At 42.1% G+C, this 27,169-nt stretch overlaps 1 pseudogene; it reads right to left on the minus strand.

Annotated features, from left to right (window-relative positions):
* Positions 1–26,154, minus strand: LOC112407617 (60S ribosomal protein L36a-like; annotated as a pseudogene).
* Positions 26,155–27,169: the final 1,015 nt, after the last annotated feature.

Below are 27,169 nucleotides of genomic sequence, written 5' to 3' on the forward strand. Positions count from 1 at the left end.
TCAGCACTGGGTCACTTGGCCCTTTCTTTTTTTATCTCCTCCCAGCACAAAGTGCTCATTACACCTCTTGATAGCCAGCATTCTCTTAGATCTGCAGTTGGGCTCAACTCATTCAAGCCTCAGCACAATTGTCTTTGTAGTTTTAGCCTTTTTCTGGAAAATCGACTTAGTCTGGCCACCATAGCCACTCTGCTTCCTGTCATAATGCCGCTTTCCCTAGGCATACAGAGAATCCTTGACCTTCTTATACTGTGTGACTTTGTGGGGTTGGTGCCTGCCACACTTCTTGCAGAAATTCCGGCTGGTTTTAGGAACGTTCACCGTGTTTGCAAGACTGCTATCAGCAGGGAAACAAGCTAAAATCCTTTTATTTTTTTAAAGATTAAAAAAAATATATTTATTTTATTAATTATTATTTATTTTTGGCTGCGTTGGGGCTTCGTTGCTGCGCGCGGGCTTTCTCTAGATGTGGCGAGCAGGGGCTACTCTTCGTTGCGGTGCGCAGGCTTCAGTAGTTGCAGCACGCGGGCTCTAGAGAGCAGGCTCAGTAGTTGTAGTGCATGGGCTTAGTTGGTCCGTGGCATGTGGGATCTTCCTGGACCAGGGCTTGAACCTGTGTCTTCTGCATTGGCAGGTGGATTCTTAACCACTGCACCACCAGGGAAGCCCTAAAATACCTATTTAAAAAAATATATTTTATTTATTTATTTGGTTGTGCTGGGTCTCACTTGTGGCAGGCAGGCTTCTTAGTTGAGGCTCGCCTAGCTCCTTAGTTGGGGCATGCATGGGGGATCTAGTTCTCTGACCAAGGATCGAACCTGGGCCCCCTGCAATGGGAGCTCAGAGTCTTAACCACTGCACCACCAGGGAAGTCCCTAAAATACCTGTTTTGAATGCAGTCTTTTCTCCCCTCTGACTTTCCTCAAGGTCAGAATATTTTTTGAATACTCCCCTCTCACAGTGTGAGGAGCCTAGAATTCTCAGTGCATAAATAGATTTTGAATTGCTTGATAAAAGCCACAGTTGGAAGCACAGCAAAGGATATTGCTTCCAAAAGCAAACGTACACAAGGAATGTGCATACTATTGCTTTGTGTAGATGAAGCTTTCGGCTTGATTGTTTAAATAAACATTTGAAGATATTCTCAGAACTTTGAAAAGTGAGGATTGTTCTTCTCATTCATCCCTAAAAATCATGAGAAGCATTTCAAATTCAAGGAAAGATGGATTGTTTTGACTGAGTTATCTTAGATTTTGTATATTAAAAGATGTCTGTTTATAAAATGAGTTTAGAACAGTTTAAAAATACTTTTACCTGATGCTTTGTCCAGATTTGTGTATGTGATAAACATACCACTATATTCTGGGACTTGTTAGGGCAGAGAAAAAATTAATGTGCACTCCAGTGAGAATTCTTTCTACTTACCCTCAGGGTGACTTTCTGCCTAAAGAAGTATGTTATAACAACTTAAGAAATTCTTTTCCAGCTACCCTACCGACTTACCCCCTCTATGAGTGTGGGAAATCAACTCAACTGTGTAGTTTATGATTGGTCAAGTTAGTGGTTTACACAGTGTAACCAAAGTAAGCCAATTTATCAGTGCTTTTTGGCTGAGGGCATGCCAAGGCCCGGTCATACTGACATATCAATATTTACCCCAGAGTGTAGATGACTCCTGCCGGTGAAGCCTGTTTACAAAGCCTGTTTACATATATATGTAATTTTAAAAGGCATTTGGATCAACATTTCAGCACTATTCTTATTTTAAAATAATTTTATATTATGGTGGGATAAAGGGAAAACTTTTCAAGTTTTGGAGAGATTTCCCATTCTTCTGTTTCAGAGACAGGACTTGCTTACAGCAGTGCTTTTCAAACTCTTTAGTGTAACAAGCATCACCTGGACAGCTAGTTAAAACTCAGATTTCTGGGTCCCAGTCCCAGTTTCTGATTCAGTAGGTGTGGGGTGAGATGGAGAATTTGCATTTCTAATGAGTTCCTGGTGATGCTGGTGTTCTTGGTCCAGGGACCACACTTAGAGAACAGCTGCTGAGAAACCCTGGGCTTAGAGAATCCTAGAGTTGGACCTCCGAATACTTACATTACGTCAGACACTGTGCAAATCACTTTACATCCATTATATCTAATCCAGATGACAACCTTACAAGTTAGGGACGATTATTCCTATTTTATAGATCGAGGAACTGAGGCTCAGGAAGTTAAGTTATCCAAGATCACACAGCATGTAAGCGGCAGAGCCAGAATTTGAACTAGGGTTTTCCTGTCTCCAGATGCGTGTTACTTCTCTGTTAAAATATGCTTTTTTTATCTGGGTTAAAGTTCTTCTAGTCCCAGTTTCTTCCTCACATGGGGATAATTTCTCTAACATCCCTGAACCATGGCCCTTTGGCTTTTGCTCAAATCTGTCAGGAAGGGACACTCACTACTTCATGAAGAAAGTCTTGTTGGGGATAGCTAGAGTGATCAGCCATATGGTTTGCCTGGGACCAAGTGGTCTCCCAGGGTAGGACTTTCAGTTTTAAAACCTACACAGAGCCAGGCACACCAGAATGACTGGTCACTCTACGACGGCTAAAGCCATTTCAAATGCTTTGTTATTAGCCCACCTTCTTTTCTATACTTTTCCATTTCTGTTGGAGTTTTGTCTAATCGGGTCTTGTACCTGATAGTCCTTCAGATATTTGAAGATGATGATCCTTCCACCAGTCACCAGACTACCTTCATGTCCTTTGACCTTTCTTCACATAACATAGTATATACAGCACTTTCTATGTGTCAGGAACTCTTCTAGAAGTTTTATGTATATTAACCAATTTAATTTTCACAAGAGTCCTATGAGGTAGGTACCATTATTATCCCCATTTTACAGATGGGGAAACTGAAGCATAGTTAAGTACTCTGCTCCAGGTCACAGTTTTTAAGAGGCTGAGCCAGGATTTTAACCCACAGAGTATGGCTCCAGAATCCACGCTCTTAATCACTACACTTTACTGCTTTCCACTCAGTCAGTAAGGGTCTACCAAGTACCGACTATGTACTGAAAAAGATACGGAAGAGAGACACGGTCCTTGTCACCATGGAGTGTATGGTCTAGTGGGAGACACACAAGCAACAAGTAATTAAATTTAAAAAATTACAAATTAGGATAAGTGCTATGAAATAAGTAAGTGCTAATATAGAAAATATTGGTGAAGCAGTTTGGGTCCAATCAGGAGACAGAAATCACACAGGAGGTTAAATAGAGGAAGTATAACATAAAGAATTATTAATTGTGATAAATGAGTAATCCTATGATGTAAAGACACTTTGGTACCCTAGGGCTGAGGGAGGATACCCAAAGAAGGACAGTCCCTTAGGAGGAATCCAGCTTTCATTGGAGAACGTGTGTATAATTGTCAGCTTGGGCTGCCATAACAAAATACCAAGACTGGGGGGCTTAAACAACAGGAATTTATCTCACAGCTCTGGAGGCTGGTAAATCCAAGATCAAGGCGCCTGCTGATTAGGTTACCTGGTGAGGGCTTTCTTCCTTGCTTGCAGATTGCCACCTTCTGGCTGTGTCCTCACATGACTGAGGGAGAGGAAAGCAAGCTTTCTGACAAGGCACTAATCACACCGTAAGGGACCCACCCCTATGACCTTAGCTAACCCTATTTACCTCCCAAAGGCCCCATCTCCACATACCATTGCACTGGGGGTTAGGACTTAATTAATATATGAGTTCTGGGGGGAAGACAAGTCAGTCCATAGCAGTGTGGTTCTGCCATGGGATAGCAGAGAAGTTGGCTGATTTGGGTAAACTGGAGCGGTTCTGGAGTCACTGGACAAGCAATAGCCCAGCTTCTGGGATGCAGGAAAGGGCACAGGCCATCAGTGTGGGTGGTCTGGGGCCCTGGCTTGGGCAGGAGCCCTTTAAAGAATGTAGGCTGCACTGAGGCTCAAGTTTTTTTAAAATTAATTAATTAATTAATTATATTTTTGGCTAGGTTGGGTCTTCGTTGCTGCTTGCGGGCTTTCTCTATTTGTGGTGAGCAGGGGCTACTCTTCGTTGTGGTGTGCGGGCTTTTCATTGTGGTGGCTTCTCGTTGCGGAGCACGGGCTCTAGGCGTGTGGGCTTCAGTAGTTGTGGCACACGGGCTCAGTAGTTGTGGCTCACGGGCTCTAGAGTGCAGGCTCAGTAGTTGTGGCGCATGGGCTTAGTCGCTCTGTGACATGTGGGATCTTCCCAGACAAGGGCTCAAACCCGTGTCCCCTGCATTGGCAGACAGATTCTTAACCACTGCACCACCAGGGAAGTCCCTCAAGTTTTTGAGTTTTGTGAAAAGGTTATCCTACGAAGGCCGAGGCAGCACGGTTACAGAGGGACAGCGCTCTTGGCCATGGCTGGGGCAGGCTCCAGCCTATGTCCTCACATCCACCCCTCCAACCCTGGAAAATGGCATGAAAGCCCCTTGCTCCTGCAACATCCCTCCAGTGCATTTGATTAAGAAAGTGTTCACATCTCGCTCACTGTAAAGGAGACACGCTTAAAGGAATTCTGTTGTTTATCACAGAACATATATTGAAAGGGGCATTCATAGCTGAGACCATAATTTCATTACAAACAGTTGAGTGGCAAATTAAAAAAAATGTTAAAATATAATATAAATCCAAGGTGAAAGTTTTCAAGTCCTTTAACTTTACTCCAGAGAAGTACAAAATGAAAAGGGAAAATCTCACTCCTTCCCTTCCCATCTCATTTTCTCTCTCCAAAGGTAAAAAGCAAAATCCTGTGATTCCTTCCAGGAAAAAAAAATGCATTTACCCATATATGTGTCAATGCTATAAATTATACAAAGGGGATCATTTTCCTCTACAGCATGCTTTCAAGAATAAAAGAGAATTAATAAAGTTAATTATTAATTAAAATTAAATTATTAATAATAATGTATTAAAAGTCTTTCCCCATTGGCATGTCCAGATCACCCTTATTCTCTCTAATCTCTGCACATAATTGCATCATGTAAATGACAGATAATTTTTTTCTTCCAGTTGTATAGAGATAAGTGACATACAGCGCTATATAAGTTTAAGGTGTACAGCATAATCATTTGATTTACATACATCATGAAGTGATTATCACAATAAGTTTAGGGAACATCCATCATCTCATATAGATACAAAATTAAAGAAATAGAAAAAAACACTTTTTTTCTTGAGATGAGAACTCAGGATTCACTCTCTTAACAACTTTCATATAAAACATACAGCAGTGTTAACTATATTTACGGTGTTGTACATTACATCCCTAGTACTTACTTACCTTATAACTGGAGGTTTGTACCTTTTGACTGCCTTCATCCAATTCCCCCTCCGCCCAACCCTTGCCTCTGGTAACCACAGATCTGATCTTTTTTTCTATGAGTTTTAAAATTTGTTTTTGAAGTATAATTTTTTTTTACATCTTTATTGGAGTATAATTGCTTTACAATGGTGTGTTAGTTTCTGCTTTATAACAAAGTGAATCAGTTATACATATACATAATTGACTTCTACACTATGTTATTTCCTGTTACACAACTTAGAGATTTAATATTTCTATATATTCCACACTGATCACCACAATAAGTCTAGTTACAATATGTCACTATACAAAGATATTACATAGCTATTGACTATATTCCCGCCAATGTACATTTCATACTTGTGACATTTATTTTGCAGCTGGAAGTTTGTACCTCTTAATCTCTCTCACCTATTTCTTTCCTTCTCCTACTCCTCCCCTCTGGCAACCACCTGTTTGTTCTCTGTATCTGTAACTCTGTTTCTGCTTTGTTATATTTGTGCATTTGTTTTATTTTGTTAGATTCCACATATAAGTGGAACCATACAGTATATGTCTCTGTCTGACTTATTTCACTTAGCATAATACCCTCCATGTCCGTCCATGTTGTTGCAATGGCAAAATTTCATTCCTTTTAATGTCTGAGTAGTATTCCATTATATACGTGCCACATCTTCTTTATCCAGTCATCTACTGATGGACACTTAGGTTGCTTCCATATCTTTGCTATTGTAAATAATGCTGCAGTGAACATACAGGTGCATTTTTTTTTGAATTAGTGTTTTTGTCCTCTTCAGATAAATACTCAGGAGTGGAACTGCTGGGTCATATGGTAGTTCTATTTTTTCCATACTCTTTTCCATATTAGCTGAACCAATTTGCATTCCCAACAGTGCAAGAGGGTTCACTTTTCTCCACACCCTCACCAACATTTGTTATTTGTAATCTTTTTGATAATAGCCATTCTGACAGGTGTGAGGTAGTATCTCATTGTGGTTTTGCTTTGATTTCCCTGATGATTAGTGATGCTGAGCATCTTTTCATGTGCCTGTTGGCCATCTGTATGTCTTTCTTGGAAAAACATCTATTCAGGTTTTCTGCCCATTTAAAAAAATCTGGCTGTTTGTTTTTTTGATAGAGTTATGTGAGTTTGGTAGAGTTATGTGAGTTCTTTGTCTGTTTTGGATATTAACCTCTTATTGGACAAATAGTTTGCAAATGTATTCTCCCATTCTGTAGGTGGCCTTTTCCTTTTGTTGATAGTTTTCTTCACTGTGCAAAAGCTGTTTAGTTTGATATAGTTCCATTTGTTTATTTTTGCTTTTGTTTCCCTTGCCTGAGGAGACATATCCAAAAAAATTACAAAGACCAATGTCAAAGAGCATACTGCCTAGGTTTTCTTCTAGAAGCTTTATGACTCCAGGGCTTATATTTAAGTCTTTAATTCATTTTGAGTTTGTTTTTGTGCATGGTGTGAGACAGTAGTTACAGTTCGCTTCTTCTGCATGTAGTTGTCCAGTTTTCCCAGCACCATTTATTGAGGCTATCTTTTGCCCTTTGTATATTCTTGCCTCCTTTGTTGTAATTAATTGACCATAAGTTGTGGGTTTATTTCTGAACTCTTTACTCTGTTACATTGGTCTATGTGTCTGTTTTTGTGCCGGTACCATAATGTATTTTTTTTAAATGTTATTTATTTTTTATTGAGGTACAGTTGATTTACAATATTATATTAGTTTCAGGTATACAACATAGTGATTCAAAAATATTATAGATTATACCCCATTTACAATTATTATAGAATATTAGCCACATTTCCTGTTCTGTACAATATACTTTCTAGCTTACTTACTTTATACATAGGATTTTGTACCTCTTAATCTTCTACACCTATCTTGCCCATCCCCCCTTCCCTCTCCCAACTCATAACCACTAGTTTGTTCTCTATATTGGTGAATCTGTTACTGTTTTGTTATATTCATTCCTTTGTTGTATCTTTTAGATTCCACATGTAAGTGATAACATACAGTATTTGTCTTTGTCTGTGTGACTTATTTCACTAAGAATAGTACCCTCCAGGTCCATCCATGTTGTTGCAAATGGCAGAATTTCATTATTATTCATGGCTGAGTAGTAGTCCATTGTATGTATATATGTGTGTGTGTGTGTATATATGTATCACATCTTCTTTATCCAGTCATCTGTTGATGGGCACTTACGTTGCTTCCATATCTTGGCTATTGCAAATAATGGTGCTTTTAACATATGGGTGCATGTATCTTTTCAAATTAGTGTTTTCATTTGCTTCGGAGATACACCCAGGAGTAGAATTGCTGGATGATATGATAGTTCTATTTTTAGTTTTTTGAGGAACCTCCATACTGTTTTCCACAGTGGCTGTACCAATTTGTATTCCCACCAACAGTGCAAGAGGGTTTCCTGTCCTCTGCACCCTTACCAACATTTATTTGTAATGTTTTTGATGATAGCCATTCTGACAGGTGTGAAGTGATATCTCATTGGGGTTTTGATTTGCATTTCCCTGATGATTAGCAATGTTGAGTGTCTTTTCATGTGCCTTTGGTCATCTGTAGGTCTTCTTTAGAAAAATGTCTATTCAGTTCTGCCCATTTTTTAATCAGGTTTATTTATTTTATATTGAGTTGCATGAGCTATTTATATACTTTGGATAGTAACTCCTTATTGGTCATATTATTTGCAAATATTTTCTCATTCAATAGGTTGTCTTTTCATTTTGTTGATGGTTTCCTTTGCTGTGCAAAAACTTTTAAGTTTAATTAGGTCCTATTTGTTTATTTTTGCTTTTGTTTCCTTTGCCTTAGGAGAGAGATCCAAAAAAAGTTGCTATGATTTATGTCAAAGAATGTTCTGCCTATATTTTCCTCTGCGAGTTTTATGGTATCCAGTCTTACACCTAGGTCTTTAACCTATTTTGAGTTTATTTTTGTATATGGTGTGAGAAAATGTTCTAATTTCATTCTTTTCCATGTAGCTGTCCTGTTTTCCCAGCACCACTTATTGAAGAGACTGTTTTTTCTTCATTGTATCTTCTTGCCTCCTTTGTTGTAGATTAATTGACCATAAGTGCATGGGTTTATTTCTGGACTTTTTATTCTGTTCCATTGATTTCTGTGTCTACTTTTGTGCCAGTACTACACAGTTTTGATGACTGTAACTGTGTAGTATAGTCTGAAGTCAAGGTGATTGTGATTGTTGTCTATTTGGGTTCTTTTGTGTTTCCATACAAGTTTGTAAATTATTTGTTCTAGTTTTGTGAAAAATGCCATTGGTATTTTGATGTGGATTGCACTGAATCTGTAGATTGCCTTGGGTAGTGTGGTTATTTTAGCAATATTAATTCTTCCAATCCATGAACATGGTGTATCTTTCCATCTGTTGGTGTCATCTTCAATTTCTTTCATGAGTGTCTCATAGCTTTCTGAATACAGTTCTTTTACCTCCTCAGTTAGATTTATTCCTAGGTATTTTATTCTTTTTGATGGGTTTGTAAAGGGGACTGTTTTCTTAATTTCTCTTTCTGATAGTGTATTGTTAGTATAGAAATGCAACAGTTTCTATATATAATAATTTTGTATCCTGCAACTTCACAGAATTCATCTATGAGCTCTAGTAGTTTTTCCATGGCATCTTTGGGATTTTCTATGTATGGAATCATAGATGATGGATAATTTATTTCACTTTTAATGCATACTTTGGGTTTTGCTTTTATAAAAATTCTGCCAGAAAGATAACTGTACATATGTGACTGAATTTTTGTAGGTATAACCATATTTTTTGCTATATGAAAAGACATGTGCCTTTAAAAATTTTGTATTTATCAGATTTACCTGTAGTAAGAAATTGCATCAATTTGTACCCCCCTCCCATCAAAAGTGGATGAGAGGATTAATTTCTTCACATCCCTGCCAGCATCAGAGAAGCCTTGTACCAGTTTGATAAGTGAAAAAAAAATGTTTTCTTACCATTTTGATTTGCATTTCTTTAAGTATACACGAGTGAGAGCATCTTTCTGCATGTTTATCATCCTTTGAATTTGCTTTTCTATGATCTCTTTCTATTCTTTGCACACTTTTCTGTTGGGCTTTTATATATATATTCATTTATATCAGTTCTATTTAAGTTAAGGAAAAGAGCTCTTTGACAAATATGTTTTAAATTTGTTTGCCCTGTTTTGGAACCTAGCCTTTCATTTAAGTTTCAGTTTTTGTTGTTGTTTTCCTTTTTTTTCATACCAAAGTTACATTGCTACCTAGACAAGTTGACTAACTTTTCCCCTTCTAGCTTCTGGATTTCATAGCCTTCTCAGAAAAGCCTCTTTCTTAGATTAGTATTTAGTTAACCCCCTTTTTAGAGGTATTTTATGATTTATTTTTTACAGTTCATATTTGATCTATCTGGAATTGACTTGGGTGTAAGGAGTGAGATAAGAACCCAGCTTTGTTCTTATCTCAGTAGGTACTGACTAGTTGTGCTACCACTATTTACTTTTATTTTATTTACTCTTTTCCCCAATGATTTGAAATCTCACCTTTCCACCTTTACAGTAAATTCCCTTGTGCGTTAGAGTCTATTTCTTATTTTTCTTTGGTTTCATTAATTTCTTCTCCTATCAAACTGCTTTATTAATTGAAGTTTCAAAATATGTTTTGATATCAGATAGAACTAGAAGTGGACATATTTTGGATGGGGAAGACAGAGAAGGTCTTGCTGATGGGTGACATTTAGGCTGACATTTGAAGAATAAGAAGTAACCAGTTTCATGGAGACGAAGGTAGGAGCATTCGAGGTAGAGGGAGCTGCATATCCAAAGGTTGGGAGACAGAAAACAGCTTGGCTTATTTGCAGAAGCTAAAAAAAGACAAGTGTGGTGAGCACATGAAAACACAGGAGAGAAGGACACAAGATGGAGTGGAAAGATAGGCCAGATTTTGTAGGGACAGCTTGGTTTTGTCCTAAATACAAATGGAAGCACTTAATGGATTTGAAGTAGGAAAGTGACATATTCCAACTTCTCGGTGTATAACATTGTCACTTTGGCTGTTATGTGGAGATGGGCAGGAGAAGAACAAAAGTTGCAGTGAGGAAGAGTTGCTTCCTCTTCATCCAAGTAGCTTCTCCTTGTTATATTTTATCCCAGCATCTTATTTATTCCTTTTTGGGATAGTTTCTTTTTTATTCCTTTTTGTGTCCTTAGTGCCAGCACGGAGTCTAGCAAACAGCATGCAATAAACATTTGAATCATGAATGAATGAAAAAGTAAGTTCTTTCAATTTTCACCCTGGCCCTGGGGAATGAGAGTTTTAAATCCCTTACAGCTTTAAAAAGATTAATTAAGCATCTGAGAAGCGTTGGGTGGGTTAAAATATTGGTGAGTTATGTTCCAGCGGCCAGACCAAAGGGGAACTCTGAAAGAGCTGGGGAAGAGAGTCCCGTAGTCCCGGGGTGCTGGTGAACTCCAGGGCTGTGTAAGCAAAACCCCAGTAGAGGGCAGTAGAGGGCTGCACAGGACTGGTTCCGCCCGATGGGCAAGGGCCAAGGCGAGGGCAGGGAAGGGGACAGGGACAGGAAAGGGGAAGGGGAGGGGCTGGACAGCAGGTCAGGCAGCTAGAACCCGCACCAGACTAGGGCTTGGGGAGCAGGTGACCTTCTGGTCTCTCGTCGGAGTCTAAAGTGCGCTGATGGAGAGCATGAGGCCACCTTTCTGTGTTTAGATCGTGTTGCTTCTTAGCTTGCAGAGTATAATGAAGCTGTTTTACTGTGGGCCCCTTGCTGCTGGGAAGGGCAGTCTCCTGGAACAGTGATGGGAGGAGGGAGAGAGGAGGGGGTGGGGAGGAAGGGCCCTGAGGTGAAATGGTGAGCACAGATGGGAGTTTTGGCCTTGGCTGCGAGGGAACAGGTTTCTTGGAGACTGTTCTGCAAAGCAGGGAGTGAGACTGTGTCCCTAAGTCACAGCCAGGAGCTGGGAAGACTCAAAGGCAGACAGCGCTTTGCGGAAAACAGGAGGTAATTATTGGCTCCGCAATGTACGTTGTAAGAAACAACTTTGAATGTTTCTTATGCTCTCTGAATTGATTTCCGTTCTGTTCGTTTTTGTTAGTATAGTTGTTTTAAAAATTTCCAACCTCTCATCTGTGCTTAGGGGAAAAGGATTTTGTACACACATTGGCCAGAGGGTTAAAAGGGGAGCACAGTGCCCCCTAGTGGCCATCAAGGTGATAGCAGCAGAGATCAGAGTGAAAGGCCCCAAACAGAAGCGACACTTAGTTTGGACACTTGTTCTTCTCAGCACACACACACATTTCACATACACACATATACACACAATCACATAGCATAGTACGGTTTTTAAATTGTTCCAGTTTTATTGAGATATGATTGACATCCAGCACTGTATAAGTTTAAGGTGCACAGCGTAATGATTTGACCTGTGTACATTGCAAAATGATTACCAAGCACACCTACACTTATATACACACATCTCACACACATTCTCACACAGACACATCACATACACATAGCACACTCATACTTTACACACACTGGCATATCACACATACAGGATGACACACACGCACACTGATAAAGGGTTTTGTAGCAGATAATACGGTTGCCCACCAGTAGCTATCCCCCCGTGTATAACTACAATGTGGTTTAAGTCAAGGATCAAGTCAACTTTTGGTTTTGGGGTAGGTTCCAACTGACCTAAGTCATCAACATAATATCAACCCCTTTGGCATAGGAGTGGGCATGTGACCACATCGATCCATTAGCTGTGAATGAGGTAGCATGTCGCCCTGGAAGCTTCCAGGAGCCATCCTGCTACCCCAAGAGGCCAGTTTGGAAAGAGCTGATGGGGGTGAGAGGGGGAGGGGAGAGACTCAGGCAAACAGAGGTGTAGCCTGCTAAACATTGGGAGCCTCTGAACAACCCAGTGCTAGAAGCTCACCCTGCCTCTGAACTTTAGGCTTTGGGGACAAATAAGTTGCCTGGTATTTAATGCCTTCAGGTTGGGTTTTCTGTTTCTTAGATCAGAAAACCTCAGAACAGATCAAGTCCTCCTGGAAGTCATCTGTGGAGGGGTCCAGCTCTGCTTTAAGAAGGAGGACTGTTCCTTTCTACCCCTCCTTTGACCGCTTGGTCCTCAAAGTGATTATGATGGACCCGGCACAGTTCTTGGAAATTTTCATGGATAACAGAGAAGAAAATAGTATTTAAAACCAAGCCTCTTTGCCTTCGAAGGAAAGTGACACAATTCCAATTTGTGCAGGAGTAAATCTCTAGATGGATCTTGTCCCTGGCAGAGGCTGAAATAAGATTCAAGCCAGTGTTTTTGAATTTCAAAGGACAGGCAACCTTGGCTGACAACACAGATTTTGTATACGCAGTTGGCCCTCTGAATCTGCTGGGTTTTGCAGCTTCTTCTTCTATTTTTTTTTTAATTAATTTTTTATTGGAGTATAGTTGCTTTACAATGTTGTGTTAGTTTCTGCTGTACAGCAAAGTGAATCAGCTATATGTATACATATATCCCCTCTTTTTTGGATTTCCTTCCCGTTTACGTCACCACAGAGCACTGAGTAGAGTTCCCTGTGCTATACTACTATAACTACTATAATGAGTAGTTTCTCATTAGTTAGCTATTTTACACATAGTATCAATAGTGTATACATGTCAATCCCAATCTCTCAATTCATCCCACCCCTTCCCCCTTCCTTCCATACATTTGTTCTCTACATCTGTGTCTCTATTTCTGCTTTGCAAATAAGATCACCTACCATTTTTCTAGATTCCACATATATGAGTTAATGTATGATAGTTGTTTTTCTCTTTCTGACTTACTTCACTCTGTATGTCAGTCTCTAGGCCCATCCACATCTCTGCAAATGACCCAATTTCGTTCCTTTTTATGGCTAATATTCCACTGTATATATGTACCACCTCTTCTTTCTCCATTTCTCTGTTGATGGACATTTAGGTTGCTTCCACATCCTGGCTATTGTAAATAGAGCTGCAATGAACATTGTGGTACATGACTCTTTTTGAATTATGGTTTTCTCAGGGTGTATGCCCAGTAGTGGGATTGCTGGGTTGAATGGTAGCCCTATTTTTAGTTTTTTAAGGAACCTCTGTACAGTTCTCCATAGTGACTGTATCAATTTACATTCCCACCAACAGTGCAAGAGGGTTCCCTCTTCTCCACACCCTATCCAGCATTTATTGTTTGTAGATTTTTTGATGACAGCCATTCTGACCAGTGTGAGGTGACACCTCATTGTAGTTTTGATTTGCATTTCTCTAATAATTAGTGATGGTGAGCATCTTTTCATGTGCCTCTTGTCCATCTCTATGTCTTCTTTGGAGAAATGTCTATTTAGGTCTTCCTCCCATTTTTGGGTTGAGTTGTCTGTTTTTTTGATATTGAGCTGCATAAGCTGTTTGTATATTTTGGAGATTAATCCCTTGTCAATTGCTTCATTTGCAAATATTTTCTCCCATTCTGAGGGTTGTCTTTTCTTCTTGTTTATGGTTTCCTTTGCTGTGCGAAAGCTGTTAAGTTTAATTAGGTCCCATTTGTTTATTTTTGTTTCTATTTTCATTACTCTAGGAGGTGGATCAAAAAAGATCTTGCCGTGGCTTATGTCAAAGAGTGTTCTGCCTGTGTTTTCCTCTAGGAGTTTTATAGTGTCTGGCCTTATACCTTTGGTATAATCTATGACAAAGGAGGCAAGAATATACAATGGAGAAAAGACAGTCTCTTCAATAAGTGGTGCTGGGAAAACTGGACAGCTACATGTAAAAGAATGAAATTAGAACACTCCCTAACACCATACACAAAAATAAACTCAAAATGCATTAAAGACCTAAATGGGTTTCACAGCTTCTGATTCAACCAACCACTCAGTACTAGGTTGGATGAATCCATGGATGAAAAACCCACGGATACGGAGGGCCCACTGTACCCATTTTATATAAGCGGCTTGAACATGCATGGATTTTGGCGTCCGAGGAAGCTCCTGGAACTGATTCTCTGCGGATGCTGAGGAAGGACTGTATACATACTCATTTAAACCCTTTAATCACCCTACAAGGTGAGGATCACTTATCCCATTTTACAGATAATGAATCAGGCTCAAAGAGAGTGTCACGTGCTCAGTGTCAAACAGCTACATAGCGGTGGCACTGGGCTTTCAACCCAGGGCCCTTTGGCTGGAAAGCTCTCGGTCTCCCTTCCAGGGCAGCATACCACCTACCACACCGCTGGCCGCCTCCTGTGTGTGATTTGGTCTGGGTGGGCCTCTTGGGGCGGCAGCTGCAAAGAGGTAAGAGGAAAGTTATCCTTGTACGTTTATTTAACATTTCATGGGGGCAGTGGTAGGAATGGGGAAGATAGCCTCTTACACCAGGGTTCTGATCGTGCTGGGAAGGAGCCTGAAATGGACCTTGAAAAGTCAGCCTCTGCCAGGGAGGCAGTGTGGTGTGGTGCTGGCCACCCAGCCTCGGAGCCCTACTGGACCTGGGGTCAGGTCTCAGGGTCACTGATGTGTTAGCTCTGTGACTTGGTAAGTCACAGACTCTGACTTTAACCCGTTGAAGTCTGAGTTTCATCCCTAATAATTAGACCTACCCCCTAGGGTCTTCATGTGGATTAAATAAGAAACCATGGGGCTTCCCTGGTGGCACAGTGGTTAAGCATCCACCTGCCAATGCAGGGGAGATGGGTTCAAGTCCTGGTCCAGGAAGGTCCCACATGCCTCAGAGCAACTAAGCCCGTGTGCCACACACCACAACTACTGAGCCTGTGATCTAGATCCCGAGAGCCACAGCTACTGAGCCCACGAGCCACAACTACTGAGCCCACGCGCCACAACTACTGAAGCCTGCGCGCCTAGGGCCCGTGCTCCACAACAAGAGAAGCCATCGCAATGAGAAGTCTGTGCACCACAATGAAGAGTAGCCCCTGCTTGCCGCAACTAAAGAAAGCCTGCACTCAGCAATGAAGACCGAACACAGCCAAAAATAAATAAGTAAATAAATAAAAATTTTAAAAAAAGAAAAAGGAACCACAAGTAAAGTACCGTACTGAGCACAATGCCTGGTGCCCCACCCCCTCCACCGCCAATGGCAGATGTTATACTATATTAAACACATAGTGCTCCTGCAGATTTGGGCAGGTATTCTAAAGGCCCCTTCTCATCCAAATGGTAAGCCTCAAACACTGTTATAAAGAGAAGGCAGAGAAAGGCAGCTCGTGCACAATGCTTTTCTTTTTTTTTTTAATTAAAAATGTTTTAATTGTGGTAAGATACACATGACATAAAACCTACCATCTTAACTCTTTTTAAGTGTACAGTTCAGTAGTGGTAAGTTCATTCACATTGTTGTATAAAAAAATCTCCAGAATTCTTTTCATCTTGCAAAACTGACACTATACCCATTAAATTCTCCATTCTCCCCATCCCCTAGCCCCTGAATCAACATTCTACTTCCTGTCTTTATGAATTTGATTATGTGAGTGGAATCAAACAATTTGTTTTTTTGTGACTGGCATATGTCACTTAGCCTAGTGTTCTCAAGGTTCATCCATGTTGCAGCATGTTCAGAATTTCCTACCTTTTAAAGGCTGAATAATATTCCACTGTATGTATATATTTTGTTTATCCATCAATGGGTACTTGGGTTGCTTCCATCTTTGGGCTACTGTGAGTAATGCTGCTATGAACATGGCAGTATAAATATCTCCTCAAGACCCTGCTATCAATTCTTTTGTGTATATACTCAGAAATGGAGTTGCTGGATCATACAGTAACTCTATTTGTAATTTTTTGAGAAACCGTGATATTGTTTTCCATAGTGGCTGCAGCATTTCACCTTCCTACCAGCAGTGCACAAGGCTTCCAATTTCTCTACATCCTTGCCAACATGTGTTATTTTCTGGTGGCTTTTTTGTTGTTTTTTTTTAAGGTAACCATCCTAATGGGTGTGAGGTGGTGTCTCACTGTGGTTTTGATTTGCATTTCCCTAATGATTAGTGATATTGAGCCTCTTTCCATGTGATTGTTGGCCATTTATGTATCTTCTTTGCATAAATATCTACTCAAGTCCTTTGCCCATTTTAAAATCAGGTTGTTTATTTTTTTATCATTGAGTTGTATGAGTTCTTTATATATTCTGGTTATTAACTCTTCATTACATAGTATATGATTTATAAATATTTTCTCCCATTCTGTGGGTTGCTTTCTCACTCTGTTGATTGTGTCCTTTGATGCACAGAAGTTTTAAATTTTAATATAGTCTAACTTATTTATTCTTACCACAATGCTTTTCTTCCTTTTTCTCTCTTTGGGAGTAAGTTGGTGGAAAGTGGGGTAAGCTTAGCCATATTCTACCTCTTTCATTGCCTATTGGTGTGAAAAAGGAGAAGGAACTCCTTACTCCATAAGACAAAGGAGCAGCGTCCCTCATGAGACTTCAGCACAGAGGGATTTAAATACAGCTGTTTATTTTCTACTTAGTTTTTTAAAAATAGAGGTATAGTTTTTTTAATACATTTATTTATTTATGTATTTTTGGCTGTGTTGGGTCTTCGTTGCTGCGCGCAGGCTTTCTCTAGTTGCGGTGAGCAGGGGCTACTCTCTGTTGTGGTGCACGGGCTTCTCATTGCGGTGGCTTCTGTTGTTGAGGAGCACAGGCTCTAGGTGCTTGGGTTTCAGTAGTTGTGGCACATGGGCTCAGTAGTTGTGGCTCGTGGGCTCTAGAGCGCAGGCTCAGTAGTTGTGGCGCATGGGCTTAGTTGCTCCGCGGCAGGTAGGATCTTCCCGGACCAGGGATCGAACCTATGTCCCCTGCATTGGCAGGCAGATTCTTAACCACTGCGCCACCAGGGAACTCCCGAGGTATAGTTGATGTACAATATTATGTAAGTTTCAGGCATACAACATAGTGATTCACAATTTTAAAAAATATTTATTTATTTATTTAATTTATTTTGGCTGAGCCGGGTCTTAGTTGCAGCACACAGGATCTTCGTTGTGGCAAGCGGGCTTCTTAGTTGCAGCATGTGGACTCTTAGTTGTGGCAGGTGGACTTCTTAGTTGTGGCATGAGGACTTCTTAGTTGTGGCATGCATGTGGGATCTAGTTCCCAGACTACGGATCGAAACTGGGCCCCCTGCATTGGGAGCTTGCAGTCTTAACCACTGTGCCACCAGGGAAGTCCCTGATTCACACTTTTTAAAGTTTATATTCCATTTATAGTTATTGTAAAATGTTGGCTATACTCCTTGTGTTGTACAATATGTCATTATAGTTTATTTATGTTATATCTAGGAAGGGCAAGATAAGGGTGGGGGTTAAGAGGTACAAAATAAATCAGTTTATTGAAGACTCCTAGATTCGGGAAGCTGGGCCTAGGAATGTTGGCTTTCAGACAGCCTGGTGCCCCCTCTGACATCTGGCCTAGGAATCAAGCTGGAGGTGGCAGGAAATCTCACCACAATGTCCAGCCAGGACCTGTTTCCAGATTGTAAAGGTTGGGGAAGGAGTGCAGGTTAGTATCCCCTGGGAGCTGGCTGGAACTAAGATGAGGCAGGCAAGACACCAAGTGCACAAATATTTAAGGAGACACTCACTCCAGGTGCTGACCTTGCACTTGCATGAGCCATAGAGGGAGTGCCTCCTTCTACTTTGTGCCCCTAGAGCCCCGTTGACTCATTCCAGTCCTGGCTCTGCCTGGGGGCAAGGAGAAGGGCACACAAGTATGTGTGACCCACATTACAAGGATGAGTGCTCAGATCAGAGTCCCCACCTGTTGGGCAGGCCCTGTGGATCCTGACTGTAATGGACTCTCGGATGTCTTTCCTTGGATGGATGATCAGACCTCAAGGTATGAGGCAGAAGAGATCTGGGTGGAAGCCAGGCAGAGGCCATACTTCTGCTGCCCCTGCTCTTTCTGCTGGCATTGCAGTTGAGGGACTGACTGAGCTCTCTCTGGTGGCGTGAGCAGGCATCCCGGTGTCCTGTCTCTAGCCTCATGGATGTTGGGAGGCCAGGATCATGCATTTTGCTGGTGACCTTGTGGCAGGAGCAGTGGTGGTTTTGGAGCGAGCAGCTTCCATGGTGGCCCAGATCTTCTTTGGGAGGCTTTTCTGAAAGCTCAACCTAAAGTCTTTTCTACATTTCTCCTAGCAGTTCTGTAAGACACTTAATATCCTGTCATAAATCCCTTCTTGCCTAATCTAGCTGGAGTGGATTTTGTTCTCTTCAACTCACCAATACAAATGGGATGGAGAGACTTTTATTGCTGAATTCCTCTTAGAGAAGTCACTGCGTGTGTGCTTTGGAAGGATGCCTTGATCCGTCCTTGGAGAGAGGGTTCTTCTCCTTCCCCACCAACCCTCACCCCACCCTCACCCCGGACCTAGGTGTTAGCGGGCACTAAGGCTCAGGAACTCTTTAAGCTGCTTCTGAAAAAAAGGGGGAAAGAGACAAAAGTGTGGAGAGAAGGCAGAGGGACTCAGTGATGGCAGAAGTCCAGGTGCTGTATAATATGACCCTTTCCCAGGACCCATTCTCCCATATTTTGTAAAACCTGTATGTATAAATGCTTGGTGGGATTGAATTTTTCTATCGTGGAAGCCAAAGGAGTGGCTGAATTTTGTGTTGGGGTTGGGGGATGTTATATGGGGACAGAAGTGGTGTGTGAGGAAGCTAGAATTTCAAGAGGTAGAAGGGCCAGGAGACTGAGGTCCCCACAGGGAGCTAGCAGAAATGCTCGAGAGCACGTGGAACTCTCTGGTCCACGGGATTCAGAAGTCCAGGCCATCTCACTTGGACATCAAGGTACAGAAGCCCTCGGTGGACATCTGGAGGACGTGGGAATGCATTCAGGATTGGTTCCTTCTTGTTGTGCTTGACTCTTTACCTTACAACTTGACCTCTCTCCCCCATGAACTCTCAAAATACTTTAGCGCCACAATCCTTCAGAGTGCCCGTCACGTTGTCCTCTGTATTCATGTGCATTTTTGTTTGTTTGTTTACCTTCTCTGTGAGACTCTTAGCTTCTGGAAGGCCTGTCTCTGAAGTTATTACATGCACAGTGTTGTGTGTATGTGCCTGTGTGTATTTTTCTGGGGAGAATACCCAGAACTTTAATCACATTCTGAAAGGGGTCCAGGATCTAGAAAATGTTTAGAAGCTGAATAAGGAGGTCTTTGGGGGGACATCTGGATACTGACTCTTTACTGCAATTCAAAAAAGAGTCATCATTCAGAAGTCAAATCCATCTCGTCCTCATGCTTGTTTCCCATCTAAGGCTCATGGGCTACGCAGGAACCCTAGACTCGGTTTCTGGTTTCAAGATTCTGTCAATTAGGGGCTCAACCAAGCAGTGTGTATTTATTGCCTCTTGCTCAGGACGCCTTGCCCTGCACTCAGAGAGGTTTACAAGCCAGGCTGACACCAGGCAAGTCCCACTGTGGGTGGGATTGATGGCTGTTGTGGGCTTTCCAGCCTGTTGTTTCTTAAGCTATAAATATTTATCAAATGAGTGCGGGAAGGTCAGTCTCCCAAGTATCTGAAACGCTGTGTATGTGTATGTGTATGTGGGCGCAGGGATGGGGAGCCTGCTGGAGAATGAGAGCCCTGTGGAAGCTGGCATGTGATGTTGGTACATTAATGATTGACAACAAGAGCAATAAAAACCCCATCACAAGTCAGTGTCTCTGCAGCCCAGGACTGGGGGGAGGTGAGCTCTGTTCTAACCTGCACATCCCAGGTACACAGCCCAGAGACCACAGGCAAACATCAGTTGCTGGCTTCCTGACATCTGCTGGGCTTATAGACTTTCTAAAGATCCCACATTTATCCCTTAAATGAATCCAGCGACACTTCCATTTGACTGACAACTTTGCATGTGTGGATGGGTTCAGTGAGGGAGACAGTAAAAGACTGTAGAGGGCCAGCTTAAGTTTCTGTTGGCATTTTATGGTTTTTAACTTGGAGCGACTGGTTGTTAAAATGAAATGGCTTCACTCCCAGTTGTAGTTAAGGCTCCAAGATCCTGCCACTTGCCAAAGTAAGATCACCTCTGAGTCCTTGCAAAGGGGTGGCCTCTCACTCATTTAAGGATATGAAAGAGTTGAAGTCAAGGGGGCCAGGAGGAGTAGACATAGGAGGGAGAGTTTGAGGCAAGCTGTCCCTGTGCTCTGAGCCCTTCCAGTCCAACTCTAGAAGAGGTTCTGGAAGGCCTGAGCATTTTCTACCCTCAGGAAGCACATAGCTGCCACTCCAGAACTATGCCACACTAGCCACAGTCTCAACAGCAAAAGGATATCCCTGTGAGCCAGTGTCTGGGGCTGCCGCCACCTGTGCCGTAGGAAAAGCAAACACCTCCACGGCAGACTCGTCAGCAGAAATAGCAGAAGGGATGGGAGCTTGGCTCACACCTGATTCCTGCCCTCCAAATCTTGCTTTTGTGTGTTTTACAGAGTGGAACCTAAATCCTTTCCAGGGCGTCGCCTGCAAAGAAGTCTGGGAAATGTAGTTTTATCTTAGCAGCTCCTGCAGAGCAGGGAACACCAGAAGGAGTTTGGAATGGGGGCTGAGCATCAGTTCACCTGATCTAACACATTCCTACTCACACTCCGAGGCCCACATCAGATTCTATCTCCTTTCAGAGACTCCTCTCCCACTGTCCTCCCTCCCCCAGGAGAAAACTTTGTCCTCTGTGTTCCCACTGCTTATATAATCCAGTATGACTTGTCAGTCTCCTTTGTTAAGCCAAAAGGTTTTTCTTTCTTTCTTTTTTTTTTTTTTTAAATATTTATTTATTTTGGCTTCTCTGGATCTTCATTGCGGCACGTGGGATCTTTAGTTGCAGCATGCATTTGGGATCTAGTTCCCCGACTAGGGATTGAACCCGGGCCCCCTGCATTGGGAGCACGGAGTCTTACCCACTGGACCACCAGGGAAGTCAAGCCGAAAAGTTTTTTGAGGGCAGAGAATTTTTTTTTAAATTGTGGTATAGTTGATTTACAATCTTATGTTAGTTTCAGATGTACAACATAGTGATTCAAAATTTTTATAGATTATACTCCATTTAAAGTTATTGTAAAATATTGGCTATATTACTTGTGCTGTACAATATATCCTTGAAACATTTATTTTATACAGAGTGGTTTGTACCTCTTAATCCACTATCTCTGTCTTGCCCCTCCCTCCCCTCTCTGCATTTGTAATCACTAGTTTGTTCTCTATATCTGTGAGTCAGCTTCTGTTTTTGTTTTTTTTTCAATAAATTTTTGTGTAAAGTTTTTTTTTTTTTTTGCAGTATGCGGGCCTCTCACTGTTGTGGCCTCTCCCATTGCGGAGCACAGGCTCCAGACGCGCAGGCTCAGCGGCCATGGCTCATGGGCCCAGCCACTTCAGGGCATGTGGGATCCTCATGGACCAGGGCATGAACCCGTGTTCCCTGCATCGACAGGTGGACTCTCAACCACTACGCCACCAGGGAAGCCCTCAGCTTCTGTTTTGTTATATTCATTTTATTTTGTAGATTCCATGTATAAGACATAAAATAGAGTATGTCTTTCTCTGTGTGACTTATTTCACTTAACATAGACTCCAGGTCCACCCATGTTGTGGGAAATGTCAAATTTTTATTCTTTGTTATGGCTGCATAATATTCCATTGTATGTATATTTATACAACATCTTCTCTATCCAGTCATCTGTTGATGGGCACTTAGGTTGCTTCCATATCTTGGCTGCTGTAGGTAATGCTGCTATGAACATTGGGGGCATGCATCTTTTCGAGTTAGTGTTTTCGTTTTCTTCAGAGATATACTCAGGAGTAGAATTGCTGGATGATATGGAAGTTCTATTTTTAGTTTTTTGAGGAACCTCCATACCTCCATACTGTTTTGCACAGTGGCTGTACCAATTTACATCCCCACCAACAGTGTACAAGGCGTCCCTTTTTACCACATCCTGGCCAACATTTGTTATTTGTGGTCTTTTTGCTGATGGCCATTCTGACAGGTGTGAGGTGATATCTCATTGTGGTTTTGATTTGCATTTCCCTGATGATTAGCTGTGTTGAGCTGGAGGGATATCTCCAGCTCTGTTCTTCTTTCTCAAGATTGTTTTGGCTGCTGTTGCTCTTTTGTGTTTTCATACAAATTTTAAAGTTATTTATTCTAGTTCTGTGAAAAATGCCATTGGTATATTGATAGGTATTGCATTGAATCTGTAGATTGCCTAGGGTAGTATGGTCATTTTAACACTATTAATTCTGTCAATCCATGAACACAGTATATCTTTCTATCTGTTTTTGTTAGTCTTCAGTTTCTTTCATCAGTGTCTTATAGTTTTCTGGGTACAGGTCTTTTACCTCCTTAGTTAGATCTATTCCTAGGTATTTAATTCTTTTTAATGCAATTGTAAATGGAATTGTTTCCTTAATTTCTCCTTCTGATAGTTCATTGTTAATGTATGTAAATGTGGCAGATTTCTGTACATTAATTTTATATCCTCCAGCTTATTGATGAGCTCATTGATGAGCTCTAGTAGTTTTTTTGCGTCATCTTTAGCATTTTCTAAGTATAGTATCATGTCATCTGCAAACAATGACACTTTTACTTCTTCCTTTCCAATTTGGATTTTTAAATTTCTTTTTCTTGTCTGATTGCTGTGGCTAGGACTTCCAATACTTTGTTGAATAAAAGTGGCGAGGGCTTCCCTGGCGGTGTAGTGGTTGAGAGTCTGCCTGCCAATGCAGGGGACACGGGTGAGCCCTGGTCTGGGAGGGTCCCACAGGCCGTGGAGCAACTAGGCCCGTGAGCCACAACTACTGAGCCTGCGCATCTGGAGCCTGTGCTCCGCAACAACAGAGGCCGTGACAGTGAGAGCCCTGCACACTGTGATGAAGAGTGGCCCCTGCTCGCTGCAACTAGAGAAGGCCCTCGCACAGAAATGAAGACCCAACACAGCCAAAAATAAATAAATAGATTTATTAAAAAAAAAAAGTGGTGAGACTGGGCATCCTTGTCTGGTTCCTGATCTTAGTGGAAATACTTTCAGCTTTTCACCATTGAATATGATGTTACCTGTGGGCTTATCATATGTGACCTTTGTTATGTTGAGGTATGTTCTGTCTACACCCACTTTGTGGAGAGTTTTTATCATAACTGGATATTGCATTTTGTCAAAAGCTTTTCTGAATCTATTGCAATGATCATATGGTTTTTATTCTTCAATTTGTTAATGTGGTGTATCACATTGATTGATTTGCGGTTGACGGCAGGGATTTTGTGTGACTCATTTTTGTGTCTCTTGAAGCTATACAAGGGCTGATAGGTAATGACTGTGGTGGTTTTAGAATATGCCCACAAATTCTTTCTTCTTGCTTCAAAAAGTGGAGCCTCATTCCCCTCCTCTTAAGTCTGGGCTAGGCTTACTAATTTGCTTCTAATGAATAGAATGTGGCAGAAATGATGTGTGACTTCTGAGTCTAGGTCATAAAAGATGTAGCCTGATCACCCCTGGATCACCGGCTCTTGGGGAATCCAGCTGCCATGTTGTGAGGACACTCAGGCAGCCCTATGGAGAGGGCCACAAGGCAAGGACCTGAGGTGGCCTGCCAACAACCAGCACTAACTTGCCAGGAATTTTCTTCTCCCAGGAGGGAAACTTCCATCTAACCTGGGAGGACATTCAAGGCTCTTACTTCCCCTGATCCATTAAAGTGGTTACAAACCACAGCTTGTTGACTTACCTTTGTTTCCTATGAGTTGAGGCACAGTGGACAGGATAGAACTGAGGCTCTCTGTCTTCTCTGTTTTCATTCAGTGTTACTGGTTGGTTTTGGCCAAGCCTGATTAATCCTGCCGAGAAAGGTGAGAAGAGATATCAACAACTCAGAATCCCCTCACCTCTCCTTGTTGAAGAGGAGCTTGTGGTCCTGGTGAACCCCATGTTTTTTGGCATGGCTCTCACCAGAGGAAGAAGAACCTATCAAGGAGTGGTCTTCCGGGCCCCATACAACCCTGGTGCACTGCATGCAGGTGAGTGGTCTGGAAAGGCTGAGGGAGAAGGGTTGTTAGCCAGCAGTAATAGAAGAGCATTAAGCCTGGCTTTCTGAGCAGTGCCTCCAACAGGAGAGCCCACTCTCTCTCAGCTTCCTGAGGCAGTTGGGGGAAAATGAGCAAACTAGCTGAGGGTAAAAATTTGCTTCTCCAAGAGGGCAGGGCCTTGGCAATCCTTGGCCTGCTTTCCCCATGCTGAAATCCTGCATCTTCTTTTCTTTCTTACTTGCACAATCAATACACTTTCATTGTAAAATAAACAAAGTTCAAATAATATATTTATACGGAGTAAGAAAGTGAATGCTCTCTATTATAACCTCAATCCCATTTCCTCCCCACAGGAAAGAAACTACAGCTAACAGATTGACACAGAGCCTGCCAGACCTCATGGATACAAAGGTATCACACTGTATATATGACCCTGTAACTTGTCTGTTTGTTTCATTTGATGATAAATCATCAACATCTTTTGTTCATGTCAGCACATACAGAGCTAACCCTCTCTCTTTTCTAATAGCTTTCTAATTTCCATAGTATATGTGAGAGGAAGAGGAAAACTATGCTAAGAATAACCACTTTTCACTGCCTTCTTTGGGGGGGTTTGGGTGGGGGAGTGTTGGGGAAGGTGTTATGGAGAGCTGAGTTGCTCTTTAGAATGGGGGGGCGGGATTTGGAGCCTCAGAGGTCATCTGCGTGGACAAATGAAAAGGGGTGAGGGGAATGCAGGAAGTCAGAGGTTGCTGGCAAGATGGAATAGAGTGCCCTGCATAGTGATCCCTCACATGCCCTCACACCTTTAGCAAGCTTACTAAATTCATGAATGAGTATATTCCTCATCTCTTGAATGTTTCCTTAGAATGACATCGCAAGGGTGCTATTACTGGGTCAAAAAGCAGAATTTCTCTACGGTTCTTGTGACATCGTTTGTTAAACTTATCCCAAATCGCTGTAAGAATTATGCTGCTACTTATAAAATTTTGCCTTTTCAAAATGTACATTAGATTAGAATATACAAATAATGACATTTAAAATGCTTATCCATGTCCCACAGAAGGTAGGGTGAGGAAGTCCTGCAATGGTGTGAAGATGGGTAAATAGAGCTCAGAAGGGAAGCAAGTCCCCTGCCACCAACTTCCTGAAGGCTGGCCTTGGTCCCAACTGGCGAAGCCCATAAGCTCATATCTGAGACCCCAGATACTCAGGGAAGCGATGGTGGCTTGCTGATAGTGGCTAGGAAACACTTGGGAAGTGGCTGGGGCACATCTGCTGGGAGTGTTAGGACCCTATCTCGTGGGAAGTCAGGGCTCAGAATCAGGAGAGAAATGAGGAAGGCGTGTTCTGTCCAGAGCTGTTAAAGGCCTTTCGTGACCCTTGGACTTGAGCCAGGCAGAGTAGGGCGGAGAAACCCCAAATGAAAGCCAGGATGGCTCTAAGCCTGCAGTTGGGGCAACTGCCTTATACGGGATTTCCCCCATTTGCACAAGATAAGTTATTTCTCCAGTAGTTAGACAAGAAGCCTCTTCTCAACTCTACCTTGTTCCCACCAAAGTCAAACCTACGGGCATCATCCTCAGAGACCAGTTACTTCTGACCTTGGACAGCATCTTCCTTGGGGCTCTTGTAGTCTCTCCCCACCTTCTGGCCTTGAATTTCAGCCTCTTTGGTCTCCGTGGGTCCCAGATCCTGCATTTCTGCCCCTGTCTTGTCCTTATTCCTTTTTAGGCTCAATTCCTAATAACTGCCCGTCTGTTTCCTGCCTTCACAGAATTCTCATTGGCTTCTCTTAGTGCCCAGTGACACCCACCCTGTAGAACCATGACTGAACCTGTCAGGTCCATGGATACTGGCCTCACCCTCTTGCCAAATCCTGTCAGCTGGGCCTCACCTGTTGGCCCTTGCTGGCCTGTCATCCACCCTGGCTCCTGTGTGGCCATCTGGGAGCTGCCAGGTGTTGTCTACTCCGGTGGCATGTCAGGAAGCCCATTGTGTTGACAACAATGAATTGAATGTGTCCACATGGGGAGCACGACTATCAGGCAGAGCTCACGTGGGCCTGGTTCCCACGACAGAATTGTTAATCAGGACTTCCCTTCTTTCTGAGGCAGTGGTGGGTGGTGCAGAAAAGAACACGGATTTCAGAGTCAGGCAGCAGAGTTCAAATCTTGGCTCCACAACTTAATACTTTGGGCAAATTTCTTAACCTTTCATAGCCTCAGAGCCCTCGTTTGGAAAAATGAGGATAAATAAAAGTACCTGACTTATTGGGTTGTTTTAGGGCTAACTGAAATAAGTGATCATGATTTATAGTGAGAATTTTTCAATGGTAAGAGTGTTTATTTGTTAGGAATGTCATAACAAAGTACCATGAACTGAGTGGATTAAACAACAGAAATATGTTGTCTCACAGATCTGGAGGCTAGAAGTGTGAATCAAGATGTCTGCAGTGTTGGTTCCTACTGAGTGCTGTTTGGCAAGAATCTATTCCAGGCCTCTCTCCTTGGTTGTAGATGGCCATCTTCTGTGTCTGTTCACATGGTGCTCTCCTTTGTGTGTGTGTGTGTGTGTGTGTGTGTGTGTGTGTGTGTGTGTGTGTATCTGTCCATATTTCCCTCATTATAAGACACCAGTCATTGAATCTGGCCCACCCTAGTGACCTCATCTTAACTAATTACATCTGCAACGATCCTATTTCTAATATGGTCAC

The sequence above is a fragment of the Neophocaena asiaeorientalis genome, unplaced genomic scaffold, assembly GCF_003031525.2.
Source record: "Neophocaena asiaeorientalis asiaeorientalis breed wild unplaced genomic scaffold, Neophocaena_asiaeorientalis_V1.1 scaffold504, whole genome shotgun sequence".
NCBI lineage: Eukaryota > Metazoa > Chordata > Mammalia > Artiodactyla > Phocoenidae > Neophocaena > Neophocaena asiaeorientalis.